The 15,923-nt window shown below is 47.4% G+C and overlaps 1 protein-coding gene across 5 annotated transcripts in view; it reads right to left on the reverse strand.

Moving 5' to 3' along the window:
* Window positions 1-15,923, reverse strand: part of DAAM2 (dishevelled associated activator of morphogenesis 2) — a 111,451-nt gene that overhangs the window by 52,411 nt on the left and 43,117 nt on the right. Inside the window, exon 1 of one of the 5 annotated variants that reach the window (XM_084753666.1) lies at window positions 3,890-4,030. The exons of the other annotated variants lie outside the window; for them this stretch is intronic. The gene's annotated coding sequence lies outside the window, so the exon portion shown is untranslated. Of the gene's footprint in view, window positions 1-3,889; window positions 4,031-15,923 lie in introns of those variants that run through there. 5 annotated transcript variants of the gene reach the window in all.

A 15,923-nucleotide genomic window follows, 5' to 3' on the forward strand; every position in this document is an offset into this window, starting at 1 on the left:
AGAACAGAAGGAAATCAGTGACTTGAGCTCAGGCCAGAGGGACTGAACCTGCCTCCAGCGTGACCCACTTTTCTCTCCATGGAAGCCTCTCCAGTGCTGCAGCCTCTTGCCCTCTATAGCCTTCCCTTTTCCTGTGGGGCCACAAAGCCATGGACAGGGTCAACACCTTCTATGAGCTGCAAGTCCCCTGAAAGAGTCTCAGTCTCACAGCCTCTCCATCCTCTGAGACTGGAGCTGGTCCCAGCTCTGCCACTATACTTGTGGGTCAGCAGCCATGGTGTTTCACAGTGCTTTTCCCTCTGAGACTCACCATTCTCCTTTGGCTGAAGATCACAGCCAATGGCAGCTGAAGACCACAGCTGTCTTTGGCTGAAGACCACCAAGGACTCTACTACCCCCAAACATTTCTCACTATCTGGTTCAATCCCATCTCGAAGGCTTCCCAAAGGGCTCCCCTCAGTTCACTCTGAGCATCCCAGCTCCCTGAGCCAAGCAGGAAGGACTTCTTATCTCTCATTTCTGTTCCCATTTGGTCTACTCTAATCTCCACCTTACGCCATGACCCTCCACCACTCTACACTGCACAGCCTGCAGATGGGGAGCTCCTAAGGCACATCAGTCTAGGTTGACCTCTAACTCTATAAGCACATGCATACATGTTCACAGACACCTGCACACATACCTGTAACACACACAGACACACACAAGTAGTGATTAAGGAACAAACAACAACTATAAAACCATAGTTCTAAGAGAGTTGGGATATCACAAAAGATCATATAGCTACTTAACTGCATGAGGAAGATTCTGACCCAAAACTGTTAGGACCTTTTAGCCTCCAAGTTTCTGTCTAATGGCCTAAGTCAGGACCAGTTCATCATCTTTTCAAACATTCACCAGATTCAGAGTCTCTAACCCCGGCTTCTATGTTTCCTGTAAGTTGTTCTGGTGACTCTGAGATCTTGGGCCAACTTCACAGTGACCTTGGGATAAGTCAAATAGGGTGGAGGATGGGCAGGTGGGGTAGAAGAGGGAACATGGGAGGAAAGATTAACAATAAGGACCCTTTGAGAAGGTGGTGTGTAAACTGGCTATCATAGAAGCTATGTGTGTGTGTGTATATATATATATACTCTCTCTCTTCTCTCTCTCTCTCTATATATATAGATATATATAGATATATATATAGATATATAGATATATATAGAGAGAGATTAAGTGGTGTTACCCTATAAAAGGGTTGAAATTCCACCAGATCCCATAGGCTAACAAAAATCCTAGTGCCTGGAATGGGTTATCTCTTTTGGAGTTGTTGGCTGGCGGGATCCATAGACCCCCAAACATTACATGATGCTGCCAATGCTCTTGGTTACCCTCTAGAACTTGACAGGAAGGCCCTATTGCTGAGGACACTATGCACCTGAGCCCTAGAACATAGAGAAGTCCAGCTGGTTCTGACCTGAATATTCACCCCATGGGAGAGCTGTCATGGCACTGGAAGGGGCTATCGACACTACTAGAGGAGAAAAGAGCTCTGTGAGCTACAATAACCAGCCTGGCAAGATGTACACACTGGTTCAATAGTGACACGAAAATCATGGGAGCATTATAAACCTCAGTTATGGTATCAAGTATCAAAGCTCCAAGAGCTGTTAGGTCCTTGGTCAACACTGCTTATCTGTGCAGAGACCCAGCGAGGACTCATAGGTTTGTATTCTGAACTCCATTCTTGTCCAGTGTCCTTGTCACAAAGCCAGATCTGAGCCACCAGCTCCCTTTAGTTCTTGAGGCCAATGCTTCAGGTTTGAGTGCTCACACTTGCCCACTTCCCTACATAGTACAACAAAATGAACACTTGCTACTAGCTCACTCTCCTTGGCCTCATGTGTTCTGTGCTCAAGCTGAGTGTATACACATGGTGCCTCTCTAGAACCTACCTGAGTGTGTACACATGGTCCCTCTCTAGAACCCACCTGAGTGTGTACACATGGTTCCTCTCTAAAACCCAACTGAGTGTGTACACATGGCCTCTCTCTGGGTCCTTCATGGGTCTTCTTTATCCCTCAGTGGCATCTTATACCCCAGCTTGTCACTCTCAGTATCTTAGCATCGACACTCGATAAGGCCTTGTGTGTAGCCCAGGGCCAGGCTGGAGGCAAATCCTACATCACAGGTAGAGTGTACCTTCCTGGAGTCAAAGCAGGGTAGACAGGGCAGGGATCAAAGGACAGGGATAGTAACTGATCTTTCTGCTAGAAGACAAATGACATTGAAATTGATACATACAAGGTGATCTTTCACATCCACCTCAGCTTGTCCGTACAATTTCATCTGTCAATCAACTCAGTCATTCTTTCCAACAAAGAATTGTATGGCATATATCAATAGTAAAAGTGCATATAGAGTACATGTAGATGGTATATGGGTGTGGCATGTGTGAACGATAAATGTGCATTTAAGGTGTATATAAATGGTATGTATACATGTGTAAAGTGCATGTAGATAATGTATGTAGATAGTATATATGTGTGTGCATTAGATGCTATATGTGTATATATCCTGTGGGAAAATGGTGCATGTGCATATGTGTGGTTTGTGCATATAGTATATATGCATGCATAGTGTGTGTGTGTGTGTGTATATATATATATATATATATATATATATATATATATATATGTGGTATATATCTGTGTGGTATAGATGTCAGATGGTATGCATGTGCATGGCAATGTGTGCCCATGTGTGGTATGTTCTTGGTATATATGCATGTGTAATGTGTATAGATGGCGTGTGTGCGGTGTGTATAAATGGTGTGCACACATGTGTGATGTGTGTAGATGGTATCTATGCATGCTCCAGAGAACCTGAGATGGAAGAAACAAATTGACGTCAATCATGCATCCCAAACACTTCCAATGCCTCACACCTCAAACCAAGCCAACTCAAAAAGCGCAGCACATCTCTAGGAAGAACACTAGCGTGCACTGAGAGCTGGCTTGGGCTCAGGCTCCTGTCTTTCCCTCCCTCTCCCTCCCCTAATCCTTCTCCCTTCCCCTCTTTTTGGTGATGTTGGAGATTTGAGCATTGAACCCAAAGCCTTGAGCATACCCAGAGCCTGGCCGCAGCCCCTCTTTGGTCTTATTTTTACCTTTCACCTTTTATTTTGAGACAGGCCTCCATTTCTCAGGCTGGCCTTGAGCTCACTCTGTACGTAGCTCAGTCAGGCCTTGAACTGACATCCTCCTGCCTCAGCCTCACAAGTAGCGAGCAGTAAAGGCTGGCATTACCAGGCCTGTAAATTCACTTTGCTATTTATGGATTCATTTAATTATCCAACATTCTGCAGTTAGCCCGACTACCCTTGAATGGACTATGCAGCTAAGGTGTAACTCAAATGTGTGATCCTCCCAACTCAGCCTCCGTAGTAGCTGGGATTCAAGGAAACAGAGGCTCAAAGAAGCCCAGTAGCCCAAATGAAGTTTGTAAAGCATTCAAACCTCCACTTCACTAATTCCAAAAGTCAGAGACAACCTTCCCACTGTGGAAAGATCAGAGGGCATAAACAGTAGCAAGATTGAAACCAGAAGGCGTCCAACATCCACGGCACTACCTAAGGTATGCCTGCTGCGATCCCGTCCCTCTAACCCATCTCTCCATCCCAGCTCTCAGAATAGAACCTTCTTTTTCCAGAGAGCAGCCTGGCTCAGAGCCCCAGCGCAGGCAGCCATCCAGCCGCACCATCTCACCATACACGGTCCCACAGAAGTCCTAGTGATCTGGTCCCCAGGGCACGTCGGCTGGATGCACTCTAGAGCTACACCCTCCTGTCACTGCCCTGAAACTTTTTAATATGTTTTAAATAAGAAACCCAGCATTTTCTTCTTACCCTGGGTCCTGCAAACCACGAAGCGGGTCCTTCCCGTCTCTTAAGTGGCCAGCTCGGACACGATTCCCCAGGAAGTGCAGCCTGGGCCAGCCACTCCCTGTATGTTTCCAAATTTGTTACCCACAGTCCCTAGCTGGAGGCAGATACATTACTTTAATCTGGGTGGCTTCCTGCCCCAACAGCCTTGATCCACATTGCTCAGGAACTGGCCCCCAGCACCCTGATCTCTCCTTCCTCTCTGGCTTCACTCCTCCATTCCAAGCTACCAGGCTTCCTATCACAGTGACCCACTTACTCCTCCGGGGAACAGAGGACGTGGAAAGCTGCTTTTGAATCGCCACACTCCCCGGAGGCAGGAACTTGATAAGAAGCTAATGAATTGCTGTGTTCGGCAGATTCCTGACTCGGTCCATGATAGGACAGGGTATTAAAGTAGCGATACGTTAAGCCTGCACGAAGATTCTGTGTCCTTCATCATTCTCCAGTTAGATAAGCAATAACAGGAGGAGATTAGCCTAGTTTCGAATAGGGCCAGGAACATTTCTGCTCCATCTCCTGTGGGTCTCCATGGGAACCCCTCTCTCATCCCCAACTGCCACCTCCACCTCTCCTTCTCTCCATCAGTCTCCTCTCCATCCACCCCTACTTTTGCAAAACCAATGGCCTTTCTGGCCACTCCAATCCACCTCCACTCTGCCCAAAACCTTGTTCATAGAGACTCACAGTATTTGATTGATTTTGTATTTGTTTATATGTTTTGTAACAATGAGCTTTGTTCATCTAGATTCTGGTCCCAAGAGAACAGCCTCCAGCACCCTGCCGTGTCCTGGGAAAGCACTCTCTAAAAGAATGAGTTCCAACAGCAAGGTATGCAAAGAAGAAAAGGATTCACTCCTCAGAAACTAAGCTGCTTGAAGACCCAAGGAACCCAGGCCTTTTCCTCCCTAGCATCCCTGAAAAATCTTGTAGACCTTGGTCAAATACTCTCGAGAGGGGTCAAGTGACACTCAGAAAGGAATGCTCTTTTTTGTAGACTTGCGCAGTTAAATCATACCTGAAATTCTCAGGTAAATTCAGGGCCTTTTGATATCTGAACTGCTCATTTCTGGTTTTGCTAATTTCTTGAAAAGCTTTACTTATATTTTATATGGATGAATGTTTTGCCTGTGTGTATGTATGTACAACCATATGCATGCAGTGGCCATAGAAGCCAGAACAGGTGAGTTTGAGGCCAGCCTGGTCTACCAGGACAGCCAAGGCTACACAGAGAAACCCTGTCTCGAAAAACCCAAAAAAAACAAAAACAAAACAAAAAAACCCCACAAAAACAAAAATCAAAAACCAAAAAACAAAACAAAAACAAAAACAAAAACAAACAGAAGCCAGAACAGGCATCAGATCCCTTGGAGGCCTGCACTTGTGCTAAGAATTGAACCTCTAAGTCTTCTACAAGAGTAGCCAGTTCCCTTAACCACTGGCCCATCTGTCTAGCCCTTTTATTTTTTGAGACAAGGTCTCACTACGTAGCCCAGACTGTTCTAGAACACACTATGTAGATCCCTAGACTGGTCTTAGAACTGGTGGTGATCCTCCTGCCTCAGCCTCCCAAGTGTAGGAATGAGAGGCGCATCCCACTGATCTTTTTCATGTCCCTTCATCGCCTGTCAGCCTACAACATCTTGCACACAAATGTTGTTTGAAGGAACAGGCTACAGAGGCCGTGCTTTCCTTTAGAACCCAGCCCCTGCCCAAGGTCTCCAAGCCCTGCACCAATACCTCATTTCTACCCACTTCCCTTTTCAGCCCTGACACTCCTGCAAGCTCTGCACAGAAAGGGCCCTCTCTCAGTGGTGTGTGATTGGAATGTTGACTTAGCCATCTTAGAAACCTGGCAACGCTGTAACACCTCCCTGCTTTCTGTCACTCCATCACCCCGACTACGACCCTTTTCTCTGGTCTCTCCCATCTCCATGGTGACCCACCTGCCCGCAGTGCTCCCTATTCTCTGCAGCTGCTTCTGTTCCCCAGATCCAGTGCCTCCCCTGTGCCCACCCTTGCCCAAAGTCCATTTCCGTGATAGATATCCCTCCCCACCCCCAAGGACAACCTCCCTCCACATAGAGAGCCCTCCCCCAGCCAACCTTCCCACAGAGCTCATCTCCACAGGGAGGTCCCCAGCCACCCAGTGCAGTTCTTCCATTCTGTTGACTCTCACCTGGTAAGTCTCACTTCCTATTGGTACCTGCTGCCCTCACCTATCCTGGCATACTGGTGTCATGAAATTTCAGGCTCATCTACTGCTTCCTGAATTACAGCTACTCTCACCAAGCCAGGACATTCGTCATCCCCACAGTTTAGCAGGAACTATACAGTGGCCAGTGCAGGGCCTGGCATTTAGTGGGCATGCTGGGGGCACAGCCAAAGTTCAGAGCCTGGATGTCTGCTTTTTTCCCCCTGCCTCTAAAAGATCCCTTTCAGCTTTGTATCTCAGACAAATCCAGTGATCCCCCGAGAACCTACTTTCTCTGACCTCTACCTTCATAGATTTCTGGGAACACAGCCTGGGAACTCGTGCAGACATCTTCCCAAGCTGACTCTGCCTCTCCTCGTCCTTTAGACCACCCTCGCTTCTCTCTGGGGATGGCCTGGCAGGCCAGAGGCTCAAAACCACAGAGGCGCTTTTAACTGTTCCCCACTGTAAGTACCTCTCTACACCAGGCATAGGTGACACGTTATTTCTTAAGTAAATGAAAAGAAACTTTGATTTTTCTCAAACAGGGGCCTCATAGCCCAGCTGTACTCAAAATTGCTATGTGGCCAAGGATGACCTTGAACTTGTGGTCCCCCTGCCTCTGCCTCCCAGATTCTGAGACAGCTGGCAAGTGCTCTTATACCCAGTTTTATGGCATGCTGTGGTTGGAATTCAGGGCCACATGCAGGCTTGGCAAGCATTCTACCAACTGACTTTCCCTCAGAGTCCTTATCCATAGGGAACTCAAGACATTCTTCATTTAGGTCTTAGCACCCCACTTTTAGGTTTGAGGGAGGAGTGCCAGAGAAATCAAGGCACCCAATCAAGGTTCACAGAACATACCCCCCTAACGTGGAATTATAAGCAGATTTTGACCAGCTGGCCAAAGCTCCAACACACACACACACACACACACACACACACACACACACACACACACACACAAAAACACACACCATGTTCTCTCTTTGTAGATTACCTAGCGTGGACATTGAGTCAGCTCTCCCTACAAGTGTTCTTTGTCAATTCTGTAGTCACCTATGTAAAACCCTCCCATTCCATTCAGGCAGTGGGGACATAACTCTATTGTCACAGCATCTGGGGGGCCTGGTGTGCTAAGTCATGCTTGTCTGGCTCTGACTTTGCTTACCTCACCTTCTGAGCTTGCATGAGCCCCGCCCATGGAACAGCTTCTGCTAGGCACGGTCCTCATTGGCCTGCTGACTGCCAGCCCAGGCTGAGGCAACCCCTTTCTTCTCTGCTTTGCTGTTCGCCTCTCACACCTCTTCTTGGCTTCAGGCCAAAACCACACAACAAACTCCCTGCTTGGGTGAGAGCCCAGGTTCCCAAGCTCTCGTCTTTTGTGTTACCTTTTTCTGCTGGATCTCAAAGGGCAATGCACCCCAAGTCACCTAGTGGCTCAACCACCTAGATGCCCTCAGTGTTCCAGGTTGGCAGGCATGGGGTCAAGGGGCCAGGCACCTGCATTTCTGCAAGTTCCCCTGAGTGATCTAGACACAAGACTTTTAGTTTTGGCTTGCCTCTGCCGTCATCTGTGGCAGTATTTATACCATCCTTTCCCACAATTCACCTCTTCTTTTCAGTATAGTCTATAGCAATGCCTGGATCCTACTCCAAGCAAACTAAGCAAGAAGCTATAGGTGGGTCTGGGGCCCGGGTAGAGGGCAATAGGGCAAGTGGCTCATCTTGGTGCAGTGAAGATTGTTCATATTTTAAAACTGGGATGTCTCACATATTGAGACTCTTTGCAACTCAAGCAAGTTGGGTTAGCTGGCGACCTTACCAAGCGGGGCCACATAAAAAGTTGTTCAGGCTAGCCTAATCTAGAGCTACACTGGCCAGCACAAGAAATATCCTAGTCAATGAGCAACATCCTCTGAACCTTCCTTTAAAGTAACAGCTCGCCTGCCTTTTATTATCACTTAGATCTGATTATCTCAAAGTAGCTCCCAGGACCAGCAGCAGTGTCAACCCAGGAACTCTTTCAGAAAAGCAAAGCTAGCTACCTTAAATAGTAACCGACATCTTTAACTTCTCCATGTTCCTCCCATAAGCCATGCACCCACTATCTTAGGTGCTTCGGGTACCCTGATCCAAATCGTAAGAAATAGGCAAGGTCACTGTCACTGTGGTCTCTTGAATCCAGAAAGAAAATCAACCGGGCTCCACTGGTCATTGGTGGTAGCACCATATTGACAACCATGTATACTCTATCGGGAATCCATGTGCTTCTCACCTTCAGCCTCTCACTAATCCCTACTAGAAGGACCTCAGGTTTAGTGATGAGCTCAGTGGTAATGAAGGAGTTAACTGTCCAGCCTGAGCTGGTGGGAGAGGTTTGAGGCTAGGAGCTCAGTTCCCCTGGGAGGGTATAGGGCAGATCTGAAAGAGCTTGGTCATAAATCCCAGGCAGCAATGTTTACTGACCAGAGACTAAGTAGCCAGTTCCAATAAGCCATCTAATTAAACTCAACAATAGCTTCATAAAGTACACTGCATGTGTTTTTGTTTTTTGTTTGTTTGGGGGTTTTTTTTTGTTTGTTTTGTTTTGTTTTGTTTTTTTGAGGCCCATGAACGAAAATTTCTTCCCCTTGCTCCAGTTCAGGAGCAACGAGGCAATGGATCCAAGAGGCAGACAAACGGAGGGCGGAGTGGCTGCCATGATTCTGAGAAAGCAGTTGTGAATCCACGGCTTTAGATTTCTGAACTTCCTAATGAGCAAGGCCAAGTACAGGCCCAGTCACTGATGGTAGACCTCCCTACAGGAGTAAGCCCCTGACTTCATCACCAGGACCTGGCCAGATGCACCCACCCTGCAAGTGGCAGATCCGAGAGAAAGGGAGAAGGGAGTTGGTGGGGCCAGCTCACAGCTTCTCCCAGAGTCGTGGGGCAGATGCTTCTTCCCTGATGAGGAGATAGGAGGTGAGAAAGAGTGGGCAGCCAGGCTTTCTTCCCCAACACCAGATAAGCCTGGTCCCATCCTAGAGACATCACTTGGCTCAAAGAAAGAAATCCAGACTGTGGCTTCACACAGATTCTCCACATTTGCACATTTGCCCATGGGGGCCACCAGTACTGAGTAGTACAGGAAAGCCTCTTTGGGAAGAAGTCATGGAGGTTCCTCCACTCCCAAGGGTTGCCGGTGCTCATGTGTTCAATCAGGGAAATCGTTTCAGGAAACCTGCACATCTTGCCCTTTACCTGGACCTCATAAAGAGGAGAAGAGGGATGAGTCAACGATTAAACCTTCTTCAGATCCACGGTGGGTGGGAGAAGGTTCTCAGCCAGCCTAGAGACAGATCTACTGGATGGCAGAAGTTCCCAGAGGGCTCAAGCGCAGCCGCCTTGCTTGGAACCCTAAAGTTTCATGGCACTACCAAATGACTTAAACTGCTTCTCATTTTCTTGGTTGTTTCCCTCATTCTGCCTGGAGCCATCCTCCATCAGGTGCCAGCTAAAGATCATCACTACAATGACCTAATATGTTTTTGTGACATGAGTGAAGGTGCCGGGGACATGCAGGCTGATGCCTGGCCCATAGTAGGACCATGGATACACTGTGGGTCTTTGCATCATTGTTGTTTAAAGGTGGCTTCTTTGAGAAGACTGGAGGTGAGCTAGGGAGATGGCTGAGTTGGAGAATGTTTGCCTTATAGGCATGAGGACCTAAGTTTGGTTTCCCAGAACCCACATAAAATACCAGGCATAGTGACACACACTTGGGATCCCAGTGCTGGGAAAGTAGGGACAAGTATATCCCTGGGAGTGGCAGACTAGCCACCCTAGCATACTTGGTGAGTTCCAGTCCTGTGAGAGATCCTGCCTCAAAAATGATAGTGTATAATGCACAAAATACAAGCTGTCCTATGGCTTTCACATGTATGTGGCTTCATATACATGTACCTGCACACACATGAATGTATATGGACACACATACACTGATTTTTTTTTTTTTAAAGAAAGAAGACTAGAGAAAGGTTTGAATGCAAGCAAAAGACACAGAATGGCTAGTAAGAAAGCACCAAATCCTAAGGCTATGGGATCATGTGACCCAGAAGAGGCACTGACCCTAGAGGAAGGGACACAGAGGAGGGACATAACTCCTGTGAAAGGATAACAGGGGTCTGAGCCATCTCTCTGGCAGAGGAGCTGAGATTCAGCCACTCAAAATAGAGCTTCCTTTTTCTCTAACCCTGCAATTTACCTCCCCTCCTCCACCGCTCCCTGGGCCACACTCCACATGCCTGTGTCCAGACTCATTTGTTTAACTCCCCCCACTCCAAGCTCTGCCCTGGGGACTCTGAGGAATCTGAGAAATGTCTCCCATTCTAAGTGCTGGAGGGAAAGAAGTGAAATAAAATGAAGGAAACCCTTCCTCTAGACTTCTGTCTTCAGAGGATTTCCCACCACTGCTCCCAAGATCCTCTTCCCTTAACAGATGGTCATCCTGACTTAGTGTTGCTATGGACACCTGGTGTGAACTTCCCAAATCAGGAGAGGTACCAGCAGCCTCCCTCCCACCACCCAACCACAATAGCTTCTCTGCCACCTTCACCAACTTCTACCCTTCCCTCCTTCAGCATGTGGGTCAACGAGTATCCCTACCCTTTCCCATTTAAGCCTTCCTCCATCCACAGTTACCCAGACCAGAGATGTCCAGTAAGGATTCTGATATAATGATAGAAAGGGTCCTTGTCCTCTGGGAGCAAAGGTTATGGGTACTCACACACTCCTAGTAGAAAGGGGTTCATTTTCTTGCTCAATAAGTCTTCTGTGTATGCATGCACACACATGTACGTGTGTATATGTTGTGTATACATCTGTGAAGATGTGCTTGCATGTGTGCGTGTGCATGTGTTCAAGCCCGAGGTTAACTGTAGTCATTTCCCAGGTGACTCTATCCTCTTTTTTTTTTTTTTTTTTTTTTTTTTAAGGAAGAGTCACTCACTGGCCTGGAGCTCACCAAACAAACTAGTCTTAGCTGGCCAGAAACCCCAAGGATTCACCTCTCTCCACTTCCCTAGGGTTCTAAGTACAAACACATGTCCTCATGGCAAGCATTTGTTTTGTTTTCACATGGGTTCTGGGGCCTGAACTCAGAGTAGCACTTTACTGATGAAGCCACCCACGGCAGCCATCTAAACTTCCCAGCCGTGGTGAGATGCAGCCATAGTCTCCCTGTCCTTGCTCCTGCATGCACAAAACCTCTGAAAGAAATCACACTACCAGGCACATGCAAAGAGCCTCATGCCGCTGCACTGTTTTCTGCTGCAGACCTTGGAGATGGGTTATGTGCCAAGGGATGCTGTCTTCTGTCATTGTCTGGACCCTGTATCTGGTATGCAGTTTCAGGCACCATTTAGTAGTAGCCTGCATGTATATGTCAGGCTCCTGAGACAAAGGACAAAGAAGACACTTTTCTGAGGACCTGGTGGAAGAACATACATGCGCAAGACTCATGATAACACAGGATGGGAAGCTCATGGTGACAGGTGTAAGATAGCCCTGTAATGGTGCAAAGGGGCATCCAATACCATGGCTACCTGGTTAGAATGGTCCAGATGGTGGATATACATGAAGCAGACACCACAAGGGCTTTCTGAAAGAGGCAATGTCAATTCTGTATATTCAAGAGGAGAAGCAGGCAGTCTGAAGACATTGGCTTGGCTCCTCCACTTCTGGTCATCTTAGTCACCCCTCACTGACTTGGATCCCTTCCCTTTCATCAGCCTCCATCTCGGAACATCCCTTCCACTGAGACATTTGTTTAAAAAATGGACCCAGGCCCACCCAGATGCATATGGCATGCTTGTTTGGAGCTAGATTTCCCCCTTTCGTTTTATTTAGGTTTAATGTTTTAACATCAATAAATGATGCTAGTGGTATAACAAAAGCTAAAAATATAAGCAAAAAGTTATCTCCCTTTGGCTATTTTAATTTTTTTCAGTTTTTACTTATTTATTTTAAACAATTTAAATATTTATTTAGTTTATTTTGTATATGTGATTTTTAAAACTCACATGTATGTATGTGAGCCCCTTACATTCTCGTCCTAATGCTACTTCTTATCTGTGACATGTTTGGCAAGCCAGTTTACCTCCCCACGCCTCAGTATTATGATATGAGTCTGGGAGTGACCCCTACAGGCACACCTTTTGACCACTTGACTACAAGCTTGTGATGCCATTTGAAAAATTATAGGGCCTTTTCCAGGTTGGTTGTGCTGGTGGAAGTTGGCAACTAGGGACAGGTTTTTAAAAATGATACCCACTTGCTTCTAGTGACAGCCTTTCTCTGCATCCTGTTCACCACCAAGGGAACAAAGAGCTCTGTGACATTCTAGTTGTCACTGGCCTTCCCTCTATGATGGTCTGAAGTCCCTTTGAAACTTGGAGCCAAGACAAGACACACCTTTCTTTCCTTGAGTTGCTTATGTTGACTATTTTATCACAGTAACAAGAAAAGTGACACATGCACTAAGTTTCCCCAACTTGAAAATAGAACAATCACATAATCGGCCTCAACAGATAATTGCTGAAGGATGACTGAGTTACACGTAGCAACTAGGGAAGTACCTGGCACCTGATGAACACCAAGTGCATGCATGCTTGCAGGTGTGTGTGTGTGTGTGTACATGAATATATGTACATACATGTCTGTATGTATGCATGCATATGTGTATGCATGTAAGTGTGTGCGTGAGAGATGTTCATCATATGACAAATATCCAGGAGAGGTGGCTTAAGAAACGGGTTGTTTTGGCTCTGGCCTCAGAGGGTTCCATGCACCATGTGGAGAAAGCACAGCAGAACATAACGGCTCTCTGTATGCCAGCCAGGGAACAGAAAGGATGCCCCGGCCTTTGGCTTTCTCCTTTCTCACCTTTTACCCCACCTGGGATGCCAGTTTCTAAGATGGCACTGCCCTCACTCATGGTGATTCTCGATACCTTAGCTAAATCACTCTGGAAAGGCCCTCAAAGGCACACCTAGAGATACACCCCACCCACCAGTCTACCAGGTGCCTCTCAAGGCATCCAGTCACAATGACAGCCATGATTACCCATCACAAAGTGGTTAACATCACACCCCATCTGCAAGGCTCCTCAGAGTTCCCCTCCAGAGCCCCGCTTACCTCTCATTTATCCATATAGTATATGCATTTATCATCTCTCTTCAGCAGCAGATCCACTCTCAAAAGCCCAGGGTCCAACCTGATCCAGCCTACTCATGGATGTCAATGAATGCCCAAACATGTATCACTGTGCATGTGGCCTTTGTGGGGCACTTTTCTCATCTTTCTTTTTTTATTAATTTATTCAGATTACATCTCAATTGTTACCCTAATCACTTGTATCCTCCCCCCCCTCTTGCTTTCACCCTATTCCCCTCCCCTAGGTCTATGACTGATGAGGATCTCCTCCCCCACTATATGGTCATAGGCTATCAAGTCTCATCTTGGTAGCCTGCTTATTCTTTCTTTGAGTGCCACCAGGCCTCCCCACCAAGGGGAGGTGGTCAAATGTGGGGCACCAGAGTTCATGTCAGAGTCAGTGCCCACTCTCCACATAACTGTGGAGAATGTCCTGCACCATTGGCTAGATCAGAGTAGGGGTTCGATGTTTACTACTTGTATTGTCCTTGATTAGTGCAATAGTTTGAGCAGACCCTCCTGGGCCCCAATCCACCCATCACAATGTTCTTCTTGTAGCTTTCTAAGACCCTCTGGATCCTTCTATTTCCCCATTCTCCTATATTTCTCTTACTTAGAGTCCCAGTAGGATGTCCTCACATCTATCCCAATCTCCTGGTAAGTGAAGACTTTCATGGGACATGCCTTTTGGGCTAGTGTCCAATTATAAGTGAGTATATAGCATGTGAGTCTTTCTGCTTCTGGGTTAGCTCACTCAGTATGATCAGTATGATTTCCAGTTCCATCCATTCCTCATCTTTCATTGTTGTCCAGAGTGAATAGAATCACTGCCTGGTACATAACAGGCCCTCAAGATACAGATAAATCTAAGAAACGTAACTTAGCAACTGTCAAAGCTTAGACAAGTGATACACATGCCCCAGTTAACCCTTTGATGTCTCTACCCCTACATAAATGAGGCAACAACAAAATATGTTAAGTGTGAATGTGGCTGCTCAAGCAAACCACAATGTATGTGGTGAGCAGCTGATGCCTAATTGGAGAGGGCCTGAAAGGGTTAATCCATGACTCTTCTCACCCCACATGAAGGAAGACAAGGCTGGTATGCTGGGGCCCTGGCAGCTGTCTGGGTGGAAGAAAAATGTCAGAGGTGTGTGACCGCAGAGCTGTCTTGGTCCTGATGTGGTTTTGACCCAGGCATCTAGATTCTCCCCCCACCTCCTGCTGCCTGGGCCTGGAGCATTTAGGAGCTCTCAAGCTGAGCAAGCTAAGCAGTGGGAACTTCTGCCTGCCTGGGTCCCACGCCACATCCTGGCCCTGGAGGATGTAGACCCAAGGTCTGGACATGCTTCCCAGCTATTCCCAGGCGGCCTGTTCTCCCTCCAGCTCAGCTGGGCTGCCTGAGCCAGAGGGCTACAGAGGCAGGTCTGGTTGCCTCCAATATCACTTTGTCTCTAGCCAGAGAAAGGAAGATTACAGGCTCAGCACATGGAGGGTCCGGTTCAGAAACCACCTTCCATCGTCCTTGAAGCATCCTGTCCCTGCTGGCCTGGGAATGCTGAGTCCAAGGGAAAAGGTGCTTCTAGTGACTGAGTCACAAAGGTTACCACTCCCACCAGGGGTGTTTCAGGTCTCTAGCTTCTCATAAAATTCTAGTCTACTTCCCCCAGCATCCAAGATGATCCAGGAAGAGATGCGACCAACAGGCATCACTACAATGAAATAGATAAATCCAGCATTGGTCCCCTGGCATCCTGCATCCCACAACCATTTCAGATGCCCTGTCTCTGTGCCATGCATTATACATGGTAAGGGTACAGCAGTGGGAATACACCACATGCACTCTCCTGGGAAGCAGTCAGGAGGGACAGTGATGTTTCTGAATGCTACATGGAGTGCAATGGGTAAAGGGCATATAACTCAACCAGGGAAGGCGGAAGTATCACATACTGGAGAAGGGCAACAGCGGCAGAATTCTGGAGAGCGGTGACCTGGAGGACAATCCAGTGAGACATACTGAATGATGACATGGCTCTCAAAAAGCAGGCTGTCTCCGACAGAATCTGGGGTGGGTGCCAACTCCCACTCTCCAGGGACTCTCACTATAAACAGCCCCTCCCCCAAGAGCAGGAATATGATTCTTTCTCTTCATCCTCAAGAACCAGCATGGAATAGACACAAATGGAGTGCACCTCAGTGCCAAGGAGCAAGCGAAGTGGCCCGAAGGACGCGTTTCTCCTCACCCGAACAACACTTGAGCTTCTCGTATCCCATTGGCAGTCTCCAAAATCCCTATCTCCATCTCCCCCCTATTAAGTCTTAAAAACTTCAAAGGTGGTAGCTCCTCATCAAGGATCAAATAAGGCATCTCTCAGCCTCCAGCAGAGGCATCTATTGTGGCACGAATTGGGGTCCTGTGCATTTTCCAAAGTACTACTGGCTCCCATGCCCCTACACACACACACAGAGAGAGGGGGGGGGGAGAGAGAGAGGGAGGGAGAAAGAGAGAGAGAGAGAGAGAGAGAGAGAGAGAGAGAGAGAGAGAGGAGTTACACTTCATCCACCACCCTGTGCACAGCTGCAGGATCACACACTACTGTAGACAATGGC

Source organism: Acomys minous (genome assembly GCF_964271855.1).
Source record: "Acomys minous genome assembly, chromosome: 13".
Lineage (NCBI taxonomy): Eukaryota > Metazoa > Chordata > Mammalia > Rodentia > Muridae > Acomys > Acomys minous.